The sequence below is a fragment of the Dama dama genome, chromosome 26 (genome assembly GCF_033118175.1).
Source record: "Dama dama isolate Ldn47 chromosome 26, ASM3311817v1, whole genome shotgun sequence".
In the NCBI taxonomy this organism is placed as follows: domain Eukaryota; kingdom Metazoa; phylum Chordata; class Mammalia; order Artiodactyla; family Cervidae; genus Dama; species Dama dama.
In genome coordinates this window covers 19,585,345-19,599,519 of record NC_083706.1, presented here as the reverse complement: position 1 = coordinate 19,599,519, position 14,175 = coordinate 19,585,345, and the positions used below count along the sequence as shown (strand labels likewise).

The 14,175-nt window shown below is 42.5% G+C and overlaps 1 non-coding gene across 1 annotated transcript; it reads right to left on the bottom strand.

Annotated features, from left to right (window-relative positions):
• Window positions 1-3,262: 3,262 nt before the first annotated feature.
• On the bottom strand, window positions 3,263-3,335 carry TRNAW-CCA (transfer RNA tryptophan (anticodon CCA)). Its single transcript has one exon. It is a non-coding gene; the product is annotated as a tRNA-Trp (tRNA).
• Between the last annotated feature and the right edge of the window lie 10,840 nt (window positions 3,336-14,175).

Below are 14,175 nucleotides of genomic sequence, written 5' to 3'. Positions count from 1 at the left end.
TTATCTAGTTTATATCCAATAATCCATATACAATTATTATATATTATGCATAATATAAATTTTGAGATTAGTCTCATAATCCAGTGGTCCCCAACATTTTGGGCACCAAGGACTGGTTTCATGAAGGACAATTTTTCCATGGACTGGGAGTGTGTGGTGGATGGTTTCAGGATAATTCTTATAAGGACCGTGCAACCTAGATCTCTTGCATGCATAGTACACAGTAGGGTTCATGCTCCTATGAGAATCTAACGCCACCACTGATGTGACAAGAGGTAGAGTTCAGGAGTTAATGTGACTGATGGGGAGCGGCTGTAAACACAGATGAAGCTTCACTGGCTTGACCCCGCTCACCTCCTGCTCTGCGGTCAGTAGTGGTCCATGGCCCGGGGGTTGGGGACTCCATATTAAAGTGCTGGTGTTTTAGAAAGTCCTAACTTCGGCATGGATATTTCAGGGCTGCTTGGTCTCCATTTGATTTTGAACCTCTAGACTAGGGACCACCTACTCATCTCCCCATGCTGCCTTTGCCCACTCAGCATCCCCTTGGGCACCTATGTCACAGAGGAGGGGCAAGCCTTGAGGAGTGTCTGTTTCTCCCAGGCACTGATTCCACCTCTGTCTCTGCTTGACCAAAGTCCTGTCTGAATGCTACCCTGCTGCTCTTGGCTGTCTCACTCCTGGCTTAGTGAACCGGCTGTGCCTTCAGTAGGAATGTCTGCCCCTGTGCAGTTGCCTGGTTTTACTTCCTGTCTTGTGGCCACAGTCCTGACATTGGCTTGAAGTCTCCAACCACAGCCTGTGGCCAGAGTCCCTGGGTTTCAGGTCCTGGCATTGTGATTTACAGACTTCGCACATTTGAAATTAGTTTGGACCCCACTGCCTCAATTGAGATTTTACTTCTTATTTGATGCCAAAAGAAAATGTGGTTTCCAAATTATTAAGTGCCTAGAATTGTTCATCTGGTTTTACATCTAGAGCAAAACCAAACAACCCAACATCCAAAATCTTAGCTCCTGAATTTATCATCCACTTCAGAGTCAAATATCCCCACCCTAACAAAGTTCATTTTGCCAATAACTAGAGTTTTGCTTGGATTGGTTTCTTTATAGCTGTTGGACCACTTAACTTCATAACAGGAAAATTTCTTCCTCTTCTTCAGGATGCCCTTTCTCTCTTGCCTCCATAAATAGTCTTCTATCAGTTTGCAAAATTAAAACCAACTGACATAAGAGGTGTGATCAACAAGGTATCCAAGAAGAATGAGATGGACAACAATTGTCTTGTAACTGTTGTAACCTTTCACAATATTTTAAAACGAAGTCTGAGCTGAAACCCAACTGTTCTTTCCAATTTGATGGATGCCAACATTAACTAAAAAATACAGACCAAAACTGGAAGAAATAAATGGAAGAGTGCAAGGAAGACGTAACACTGAAATCCATGCTGAGATTATGAGAGAACAGTCAATTCATGACTTTTACTCAGGAAATAAATGCCCTTAAGTATTCAGAAAAGTATAAAGGGAAGAATATTGTGGCTCCTCATGGCATAATTCAGGCATGTGAAGGTAAATGTATTTCATGGCATCAATCCAGATCTCTTTCTTTATTTAGAGGGTGATTATAATCAATACGCAATGGTAAAGAATCTGCCTGCCAATGCTGGAGACTCAGAAGATGCAGGTTCAATCCCTGGGTCAGGAAGATTCCATGAAGGAGGAAATGGCAACCTGCTCCAGTATACTTGCCTGAAAAATCCCATGGACAGAGGAGCCTGGTGGGCTACAATCCATGGGGTTGCAAAGAGTCAGACATGACTGAACACGCACATCATTTTATGACCAACAAAGCTAACTTTCACTTATGCTTGGTGCAATTAGATTTTTAGTATACCCATCTTAGACAGCTTGGCTAAATATGCAATGATAAAATTACTATGATGATATTATGTTTATATATACATACCATATTAATTTAGTGGGCTTCCCAGGTGGCTCAGTGGTAAAGAACCTGCCTGCCAACACAAGAGACATGGGTTCAATTCAATGCCTGGGCCAGAAGATCCCCTGGAGCAGGAAATGGCAACCCACTCGAGTATTCTTGCCTGGGAAATCCCCTGGACAGAGGAGCCTGGTGCGCTACGGTTCATGGGTAGCAAAAGAGTTGGACTTGACTCAGTGGCCAAACAATGACAGCAGTGTTAGTTTCCTAGGATTGCTGTAACAAAGTGCCACAGACTAGGTGGCTTTAACAAGAGAAAGTTATTGTCTTACAGTTTGGAGGCTACAAGACAAAGAGCAAGGTATTGGCCACGTTGGTTCCTTCTGAAGACTGTAAGGTAGGGATCTACTCCAGGTCCCTCTCCTCGGCTTGTAGATGACCTTCTCTCAATGTCATTTTCCCTCTATGCTTGTCTGTCTCTGTGTCCAAATTTCCCCTTTTTCTAAGGACACCAGTCCTTTTGGATTAGGGCCACCCAAGACCTAGTTTAACTTAATTAAGTCTATTAAGATACTATCTCCAAATAAGGTCACATTATGAGGCACCATGGTTTGGGATTCCAAGATAACTTTTTAAGGGGAGTGGGGCATAGTTCAATACATAACCTATGCCATGTTCATATTTTTATACCTTATTTCACTTTAGTCAGATTTAAGATATCCATGTGAGGATGCTAAGTTGCTTCAGTCATGTCTGACTCTGTGCAGCCCTATGGACCTTGGCCGACCAGGCTCCTCTGTCCCTGTCCATTCTCCAGGCAAGAATACTGGAGTGGGCTGCCATGCCCTCCTCCGGGGAATCTTCCCGACCCAGGGACTGAACCGGTATCTTTTACATCTCCTGCATTGGCAGGTGCGTTCTTTATCATTAGCACTACCTGGGAAGCCCAAGACATCCATATGTATATATTAACACGAAAAGTAAATTTAGAAAATGTATTGACCTACAAGATATATGTCAGTTTTTCCCACACTCATGGATGTTCCAGAAGAGATGCTTCTCCACAGCACCAGCCTTGTGGAGAACAGAGAAGCAGGACTTCCTTAGTTTCTTCTGGGTCATGATTTTCTGATCTTAGCATGAAAATTATGTAATGGAGGGCTATGGGAAAGTTTTATTTTTTAATATTTATTTTTATTTATCTATTTATTTGGCTGCTACTGGTCCTAGTTGCAGCACACAGGATCTTTAGCACATGGAATTGCTAGTTGCAATTCCAGAAATTGCAAAAATTCCTAGGTGCAGCACATGGAATCTAGTTCCCTGACCAGGGATTGAACCTGGGCCCCCTGCATTGGGAGCCTGGTGTCTTAACCACTGAACCACCAGGGAATCTCCACGAAAAAGTTTTAACATGGATATATTATTCTCAAATTCATTAAGTTCTAGGATTTTTTTTTTTTTTTTTTTTTTTAGTTTTTTCTTCTACTTTTGGCTGTGCTGGGCCTTCACTGCCGCACGTGGTCTTCTCTAGCTGGGGCACACAGGCTCTAGAGCCCACAGACTCAGTAGTTGCTGCTCTTGGGCATAGTTGACCCACCGCATGTGAAATGCTTATTTCTCTGACCAGGAATCGAACCTGTGTCCCCTGAGTTGGAAGGCAGATTCTTAACCACTGGATACCCAGGGAAACCCCAAATTCTGGGATATAAATATTAGGTCTTGTCATGATTGAAAGAGCAATCTACCCTACCTTTACCACAGCTGATCCTGATTTCTAATCGCTTCTCATTTCACCCAATCAGAACTGGCTACATCATTTGCAAGGCCCAGTGCAAAATGAAAATATAGGGCCCTCTGTTCAAAACTTAAGAATTTTAAGACAGCAATATCAGAGCTTAAAATTAAAATGTGGGACCCTTCTAACCACACTGGCTCCATGCAACTGCATAGCCTGTGTGCCTGTGAAACTGACCCTGGGCGTGTGCATTTGAAGTGATCATACCAATTACACATTTTGCAATGGTGAAAATATCATCAAATTGCTTATATTGGTAAAAGTTTTAGTAGAGGGTGCAGGGCACAGTAGACAGACCTCCCCAGTGATCTATGAAACAAGGAGACTGTACTATTAGTCAAGGTTCCATGAACACTTTGGGGTGATGAGGGGAGACAATATCTCAGAGGTTCACCTCAGGTCTATCTCTTGCTCATTTCACCATTGGAGGTAGGTCAGGCAATAGTCCCCTGATGATTTACTCTGAGCATCTCTGGAGCTTCCATCTTCCACCTCTAGCATCTTGGAGTTCTTTGCTTCTAGTCACAAAGAGGGGAGAAAGAAGGAAGCAAAGGAAGCCCTTTGCTCATGTTCTCATTGACCAGAATTCAATCCAATATTCCCGCCTAACCTCATGGAACCTGAGAAATACCGTTTTCTTGTATGCTCCCCCAAAAAGCAAAGAATTGTGAACATCTAGCTTGACTTTGCCACAGAAATGGAAATATGGAAGTAAAATAAATTCATCAACTACATATTAATTAGTGTTGACTAAGTAGATAGGATTGTGCTGCTCTTTGAGAAGACATTAGAGAAAATATTAGCATACCTTCTGTCAAAAAGTCTAATGTTTCATTTATGGATATGAGACGCATAAACACCAAAAAGATTCATATCAAAGGAAGCTACTATATCAGTGTAGCCTGAAGAGTCAGGCAATCTCCTTGCAGGAAATTACTTCAGAGCAAGGATAAATGAAGGTCATTCAAATGCGAACAAGCAAAGGTTTTTTAAACTTAATTTTTTATTGAAATATAGTTGATTTACAATGTTGTGCTAATTTCTTCTGTATAGCAAAGTGATTCAGTTATACATATATAAACATTCTTTTATATATATCTTTTCCATTATGGTTTATCACAGGATGTTTAATATATGGATATTTTCCTATGCTATTCAGTAGGACCTTGTTGTTATCATTCTGTATATACTAGTTTGCATCTGCTAGCACCAAACTCCCACTGACCCTTCCCCACCCCACTCTGGCAACCACAAGTCAATTCTCTACGTCTGTGAGTCTGTTTGTGTTATATTTTAGATTCCACATATGAAGATATCATATGGTATTTGTCTTCCTCTTTCTGATTTACTTCACTTAGTATGATCATCTCTAGTTCCATTCATGTTGCTACAAGTGGCATTATTTCATTCCTTTTTAGGAATGAGTAGTATCCCATTGTATATATGTACCACACATTCTCTATTCATTCATCTGTTGATGGACATCTTTTTTTGTGAATTAAAACATTTTCATTTATTTTTTTATTCAAAGCTAACTATAGCAAGAGAGTTAGCCACCATCACTTGCATTTGGCAGGGACTCAAAAGCAGGCGGAGGAGCAGGAACATTTCACTGTGGAAAAAGAGGAAGGCTTCGTGTATGCCCTGGCTAGAGGCTGCCAACCTAGGGAAGCTGTAGGTGAGAGAAGTGGACAAGGGACACTGGCTGGGTAGGGGTGTATATTTGACTGTCTCCAGTTGGCCCTAAGTTGGAAGTGAGGGGTGGGGGATGAGGGAAGTGGTCAGTTATGAATCAAGCCTTGGCCGTTTGGGCCATTGGTCACAGGGGTTTTGGCTTCCTAGACAGGCTGCGGGAGACAGAGGCCTACTTCCTACGAGTCTGAGCTGTGGATAGTAAGTTAGTTTCCTGGGTTGATTTCTACAGATTGTGGGTCAGAGTTCTATTTTTACACATGGTCTGGGTATTATCTGTTTGTATGTTCAGTCTCTCAAGGAGATGTCAACCATAGGACTGAACTATGTGGATCTTGGAGCCCAGGCCCAGTTTCAGAAAGTTTCAAGTGGGTGTGTATCTGGTTCTAACTTAGCCTCATCAGGAGGTGGCCATGTGTATCCCAGAAGAAAGTCAGCTTCAAGTTTGCAATCTAATTCTACCCCCCTGATGAGCTCTGTAACTTTCACAGCTGAGTCTTTTGGTCTGGGTCTAGTTCCTTCATCAGTAGAAAGAGAGAAAACACACTTGATAAGGTTTTGAACAACTGAAAAGAAATTACTATTTAAAGTAACTGAGAGGAGGACTTCTCTAGTGGTCCAGTGGTTAAGACTCTGCGCTCCCAATGCAGGGGGCCTGGGTTCCATCCCTGGTCAGAGAACTAGATCCCACATGCTGCAATGAAGATTGAAGATCCGGCGTACTAAGACTCTTCAGATCCAAATAAATAAATAGAAATTTTTTTAAGAAATAATAAAGTAACTGAGAGAGTACTGAGCACTTGCGGGATCTCAAGAATCCTTGGTTCCTCTCCTTTTCCTGCCTCTTTGTTCATGTGCCACCATGAGGAGGCTCCAGTTCTGAGGACTTTCTAGGTGGGAAAGGTCTTAGCAGATCTAATCCCATCTCAGGTCCAGCTCTGAGGAGTCTGTGACCCACAGTGACCTTGGACTATTGAACACAAACTCTTCCCTTCTCCCCTGATCTTCTCTTAAATATGCAACTCTGGATAAAACTGGCCCTCTGTAGGCCAGATAACAAGGTGGATCCTGTGCCCAGTGTTTTAGAAGCTTGTTTCCAGTCAGTCAGTTTCACTCGAGGAAAGAAAGACTTCATTAAAGGAGGTGGCCAGAGAACAAAGGAGTCACTCGCTTCCCCAGCGCAAACACCTCGGCCCAAAGGATTTAAAAGGGCCAAACTCTCAGGGCCCCTACCAAGGTCCAAAGTCACACCATGCCCTTTTGTACACTCACCCTTGAGTTCTCAGATTCATAATGAGATTATTACACCATCAGCTCCCTGGCATCCACTGTTCCAACTCAGAAATCTAGTTCCCTAACTTCCTTTGGAGCAGGGAGTCATGGTCCCTCACAAGAGCCTCTCAGAGCACACAAACCCCTATGCTCCCATGCTGCTCCACAGTTTCCTTGCTCCTTGCATTTCTGAGGCAGGAGATACAAGAGAAATCTCCCTTTTCTCTATAAAACACTCCTTTTTCTTTCACCCACCAAACATGCCTGGCAGCTCTGATGACCACAATAAGCACTGGGCAAAGACAGAACCAAAGTGACTCATTCCCCTGCAACTCAGCAGCCAACAGGCCCTGACCCACTTCAGCATGTGGCTGTGTTTTCTCAGTTGGGACTGGGATAAAGCCTCTTTATACAGTTGTGTAGATTGCATGTTGGCATGAGGCTATATGCACCAAGAAGATATTAGACGTCTTTGCCTAATCTGCAGAGTTATGGCAACTCTGAATGTCAAGTTATATGCATTCTACATTCTAAAGTGTTAGAGTCAAAAGAAATAGACCTATTTGAAGGTGTTCCAGGATGGTAAGTTGCCATATCCACCAGTCATGGCAACACACGTCTGCATCAATCTGTATATCATTTCAGAATCCCGTGGCCTCATGTAATGTCAACAGAAGGCAGGACTTGAAGTCAGCTGGACTGGGTTTGGCCCTTGGATCTTTACCTTCATTCATTCATTCAACAACTATTTACTGAGTGCCTCTTCCTTGCCAAGAGTAGGGCAAAGCATTAGGGACACAGCAGTTAATAAAACAGACAAAAATTCCAGGCTTCATGGTGTTTACAAACTATTTGAAGTAGACAGACGAAAAATAAAATTAACAAGTGAAATATGTTAGAGGGTAGAAATTGTTGTGGATAAAGTAAAAATTGGAAAGGGGATCAAGTGTCCTGGAGCAGAGGGCATTTGTATATATGTGGTAGATAAATGGGGGAAGAGCTTTCTGGGCAGAAAGAATAGCAAAAACAAAGGCACTAAAGCAGGAGAACACTGGGCTTGTTTGGAAGACAGCCAGGAGGCCACTGTGGCTGGAGCAGCATGGGGAAGGGTTACCAAAAGTGGAAGATGCAGTTTAACTGTGAGGTTGTGCATTGTCTTGTAGCCCTTTTAAATCCTTAGTTTCCTCCTCTGTAAAAAGGGACCAGGGATATCATTTCACAGGGAGTGATAAAGTACTGGAATACATGTGGGAGAGCTTTGCACACAGTAAGAAACTGTAAGGTATTTGTAAACTGAGATAGCCACTCTGTCCCCCCTCCCATCCTGCTGCCATTCTCCTTCATCCTTCTCCGTGTCCCTACCCAGCCATGGGTACCACACAGAATGGAAGTGTATCATCCCAGATTCTCCCAGAATGAGGTCTGGACATCACCATCCCCATCATATCTTGACTCTGTGGAACACAGAGCTCTCTCACACCCAGTGCTTGGCCAGCTTCAGAGAAGGAAGAAAGGAAATACCCACCAGACACACTTGGCCACCCACCAGCTACTACAAGACATCACTCAGCTCCACACAGTGCCTGGAACAGGGAAGAGACTCAAAAATGCCCGGTGAACTGGATCCAACTAAAAGAGTTTAAGGTGCAGGTGAGAAGTCAGAATGATAAGAATATTCACAAAACAGGCAAAGAACTAGGGAAGGTCTCTACAGACATTGATAATTAGGATGAAATCTGCAGCTAAAACTATAAAATCTGGGTCTATCACAGAAACCCTTATTGCCCTGTCCAGCACATCAAGCTACACCTTCATGTCAGATGGCTCTTGTGTGCATCTGCTCCCACACTGAGGACACATCTCTGCTGAGGTTGAGTAGACTTATAAGGGAGTTGGGAAATCACTGGAATGGAGAAAATCCCAGAACATCAAGGTTTCCACTCACATCCTTCTACAGAGCCAATTCATGTTTATTGTCTCACCCTACAGGAAGGCTGGTTCCAGCATTTGACCCTCAGGGGGACCAGTTCCCCACTCATGGTGGGGCAGTGGCTGAACCAGACTAGTTGTTAGCTAAGAGGGCTGTGGCAACCGCCAGGGGTGATCCACTCAACAAGGGAAAGGATGAGGCTATACCCACCAAGAAGACATTAGATTTCTTTGTCTAATCTGCAGAGTTATGACTTCTCTGAATGTCAAGTTACATGCATTCTACATTTGAAAGACTCTTCAGACCTCAGGGCAGTCAAATTACAAACAGCAGATCCAGAGGCAGAATCCGAACAGGAATGAGGAGCCAGGAGCTCACATCTGGCAAAAAGAAGACCAGAGCAAGAGAAGCTGACCCAGGAAAAAAGAAGCCCAAGTTACCTGGAGCATGAAATGAGTGTGGGCCAGTCACCATGGGCAAAGGGCAAGAAGCAAATTCCACACCAATTTAGGAAACAGGCATCCTTCTAGTCTTCCTCACTGTGAGTACAGTGATACCCTCCTGTGAGTCCACTCAGCTCTCTCCTTTCTCCTAGGTACATTTACCTATGCCAATATTTTCATTTTTATCAAATAACAGAGAACAGTATGGAGATTCCTTAAAAAAAAAAAAAAAAAGAGAGAGAGAGAGAAAACTAGGAATAAAACTACCATACAACCCAGCAGTCCCACCACTGGGCATATACCCTGAAAGTGAAAGTCACTCTGTCATGTTCGACTCTTTGCAATCCCATGGACTGTAGAGTCCATGGAATTCTCCAGGCCAGAATACTGGAGTGGATAGCCTTTCCCTTCTTCAGGGGATCTTCCCAACCCAGGAATCGAACCCAGGTCTCTGGCACTGCAGGCAGATTCTTTACCAGCTGAGCCACAAGGGAAGCCCATATAGTTCTGGGGGGAAACCAGAATTGAAAAGGACACATGCACCCCAATATTCACTGCAGCACTATTTACAATAGCTAGGACATGGAAGCAACCTAGATGGTCATCAGCAGACGAATGGATAAGGAAGTTGTGGTAGATATATACACGATGGATATTCAGTTTAGTTCAGTTCAGTTCAGTTGCTCAGTCATGTCCGACTCTTTGCAACCCCATGAATCGCAGCACGCCAGGCCTCCCTGTCCATCACAAACTCCTGGAGTTTACTCACTCAGCTATAAAAAGGAGCATATCTGAGTCAGTTCTAATGAGGTGGATGAACCTAGAGCCTATTATTACACAGAGTGAAGTAAGTCAGAAAGAGAAAGACAAATATTGTATATTAGCGCATATATATGAAATCTAGAAAGATAGCACTGATGATCCTACATGCAGGGCAGCAAAGGAGACACAGACATAAAGAACAGACTTCTGGACACAGTGGAGGAAGGGGAGTGTGGGATGATTTAAGAAAATAGCATTGAAACATATACATTACCATATGTAAAATGGACGCCAGTAGGAGTTTAATGTGTGATGCAGGGAAGACAGAGCCAGTGTTGTGTGGGAACACAGAGGGGTGGGATGTGGAGGGAGGTAAGAAGGGGGCTCAAGGGGGAGAAAGCGTGTGTATACCCAGGGCTGATTCATGTTGATGTATGGCAAAAACCACCACAGTATTATTAAGTAATTATCCTCTAACTGAAAAATTTAAAAACTAGGAAAAACTAATATTAATTTCCCCAAAAGTCCTTTCCACTTGCATGGGACTTCATATTTCACATCTATGTGACATGTAGAGCTATGCTGTGAGGTCAGCCCAGCAGGCAGCAGTAGTCCCATTATACAGATGTGAAAACAAATCCCAGTCACACAAGTCTTCAGTGCAATTCTGACTGGAGTCTGGGTCTCCCAGGCACATCTCACTCAACATGGGATTGGAGCTTCGAACTCCTGGACTTCATGCTTAACATGCTAACAGAAACAAAACAATGACTTCATTGCTCATGTATCAGCATTTTGACTGTGCATTTGGTAGATACTGGGTTATGCCAACGGCTGGCATCTGACCAGCAGCTGAAGTCCCAATACATCTGTACTGACTGACCAGAGAACAGTCAGAACGAGTCTCCACATATATGCATCAGTATATGATATTTGTTTTTCTCTTTCTGATTTCACTCTGTATGACAGACTCTATGTCATCCACATCTCTACAAATGACCCAATTTCACTGCTTTAAGTGGCTGAGTAATATTGCATCATATATACAAATGAACCTATTTCCAAGGCAGGTGCAGACATAGAGAACAGACACGTGGACACAGCCAGGAAGGAGAGGGTGGGACGAACTGGGAGATTAGGTTAGACATATATACACAGGCTTGTGTGAAACAGGGGGCTAGTGGGCAGCTGCTGAGTAACACAGGGAGCTCAGCGCAGTGTTTTCTGAAGATCTGATGGGGTGGGATGCCAGGGGAGGTCCAAGAGAGAGGGGGTATGTGCGTGCATGTAGCTGGTTCACTTTGGTGTACAGCAGAAACTAACACACGAACTTTGTGGGAGAATGTGAGGGTGGGATATTTGAAAAGAACAGCATGTATACTATCTATGGTGAAACAGATCACCAGCCCAGGTGGGATGCACGAGACAAGTGCTCGGGCCTGGTGCACTGGGAAGACCCAGAGGAATCGGGTGGAGAGGGAGGTGGGAGGGGGGATCGGGATTGGGAATACATGTAAATCCATGGCTGATTCATATCAATGTATGACAAAACCCACTGGGAAAAAAAAATAATAAAAATTAAAAAACAAAACAAAACAAAAAAAAACACACCATTGTAAAGTAATTCCGATTTAAAAAGAGGAAAAAAAAACTAGTCTTCACTTACCCTCCGTCCTCATCAAACAGACAACAAAGGAAACATTTCATTTTAAAGACAGGATTCTAATTTTTCTAAGAAATCTTGAGCCAAAAGCTTTCTGGCCTCCTATGAAAGCAGGCTACAAGGATTCCAACCAAATGATGAGATATTTTCTCCCCAAATACTACCACACAAGCTTAGGAAAAGGCAGTAATGCTTTCTTTCACTGAAGAAAGAAACATACAAAAACAGAAATATAAGCATAAGCACTCATGTGCTCCATAAAATCCAGCTGCCAACACCACCAAAACACACCTTCTAATTCAAGTCATTCTTTGGGTGTTTTCTCTCCATTAACATTGCTTTGTTGCTCATTAGATCTGATTCTGCCTCCACTAAGGTTGGGAATTTGGGGAGAAACTGATTTTTCCCAAGGTCTGCCCCCTCCAAAGATGGTGCATTCATTAAGCTCAATCTTTGGGGACAAATCATTTAAACACATTTCTGTGGTTTCATCTGAAACATGGGTTCTTCCACCTGCCTTTCCCCAAGTCTGTTTAAGAAAATCAAAACATTGTCTTTAAATAATGCATGGCCCTGAAAAGGATGGTTGTGGTAGAACCAACAAATTCTTGACTTGAGGAAGGCCAATAGAGAATGCTCTACTATTTCTAAGAATATGATTCTGGACTGCTACCAGGCCCCTCTCTCCAGCAAGTGGTTTTTACAAGCACGTTGAATATATACATTTAACACAAATTATTTGGTTCTTAATAAAATACTGACACATTTAGATTTCCATGGCACATTTTTGCCTTTATAAAGATTTTAATAACTTTTTCTCTGATACGAGTCCTGAGAACCTCTGGGTAAGTGGAGCTGGCATAGGGGTGACATGTTAGATGTCCAAAGTTAACAGCTATTGGAAATTTTTATTTACTTTCTTCTGTCTGAGTGGACTTAATGCTATTAAAGTTCTGTCTGGCAGCAGAAAAGGGTATAAACTTGGCCACTTAAGAAAAGCAATTTGGCCCTTTGTGACAACAGCTGCTTGATATTTCATTTTACTTAATTGGAAAAGGATGCAGGAAGTCTGTGGTGCATTAAAAAACTCAGAGTTTGAAGGTCATAGGAATTTTCTCCCCTGTTTTCTTCTATAAAATTACCATTATTAAGTAATTTATTGAGTGTCAACAACATACTAGACACTTTTAAAATTATTTGAAATGGACTGATTAAGAAAAAATAATGCAAACTCTTTTAAGAAGGGCTCTCCTCAGACCTTGCAGAGCATATGTTCAGCTGACAGTTCAGGGTGACACTGTCATTAAGACCATCCCCCAATGGTTGTTGAGTCAAAGCCAAGACCCTAAGCAAGCACATAAGGCTCTGTCTTCACCCTCTAGAGGGACATTGTCTCCATCCTCTGGCTCAGCCTGGCTCCAAACACTTCTCAACCATTTGATCTTCCAACTGTAGCAACTGTCTACTGCTCCCCAAGGCTCAGCCCCTCTCGTTTCCTAGCCTCAGTACCCACTCATCTTCCTGCATGGCACTCCCTTCCCGACTGGTCTGCCTAGTGAATTTCTTATCCATTAAAATACAGGCATCAGATCTGGCAATTCCCCTTCTGGATATATAGCCAAAAAGAACTGAAAGTGGAAACTCCAAGAGTTATAGGCACACCCATATTCATAGCAGCACTATTCACAGCAACCAAAATATGGACACAGCCCAAGTGTCCATCAGCAGATGCCTACATAAAGAAATGGGGTGTGAATATAAAATGGATTATTATGCAGCCTTAAAAAGAAAGGAAATTCTGACATATGATACAAAAATGGATAAACCTTGAAGACATTATGCTAAGTGAAATAAACCAATCACAAAAAAATAAATATTGTATGATTCCATTTTAAGGAACCTAGAGTGGTCAAATCATAGAGACAGAAAGCCCCTGCGGTGGCCAGGGGCTCGGGGAGCGGGGAATGAGAATGTATTGTTCACTGGGTGTGGACTTTCACGTTTTGTGAGATGAAAGCTCTGTGGATGGATGATGAGGATGGCAGCCCAGGAATGATAAGGTATTTAGTGGCACTGTACATTTTTAAATGGTTAGGGTGGTAAATTTTATGTGGGTTTTACAATTTTTTAATTTAAAAACTGGAACATTAAAAATGATTTTAAATGTTTAAACCTCAAGTATTAACATCTCTGTGAAAATGTTTCCCACTTCCCAGGACCGAGAGAGCTTGTACTTCCTTCCTCTGAGCTCCTACTACACCTCGTACCTAATTAGAATTATTTGTCTCACAAATACCATATGATACCACTTAGATGTGGAATCTAGAACACGACACAAATGAGTTTATCTGGGAAACAGAAGCAGATCCACAGACAGGGACCAGACTTGTGGTTGCCAAAGGGGAGGGAGGGTTGGAGTCTGGGATTAGCAGCCGCAAACTATGACACATAGGACAGAAAAGCAACATGGTCCTACTGTATAGCACAGGGAGCTATAGACAATACCCTGTGGTAAACCATAATGGAAAAGAATACAAAAAAGGATATGTGTATATGTATAACTGAATCACTTTGCTGTATAGCAGAAATTAACACAATGCTGTAAATCAACTATACTTCAACTTTTTAAAATCTTAAAAATAAATCTTTTCATTAAAAAAAAATAGTTTGTC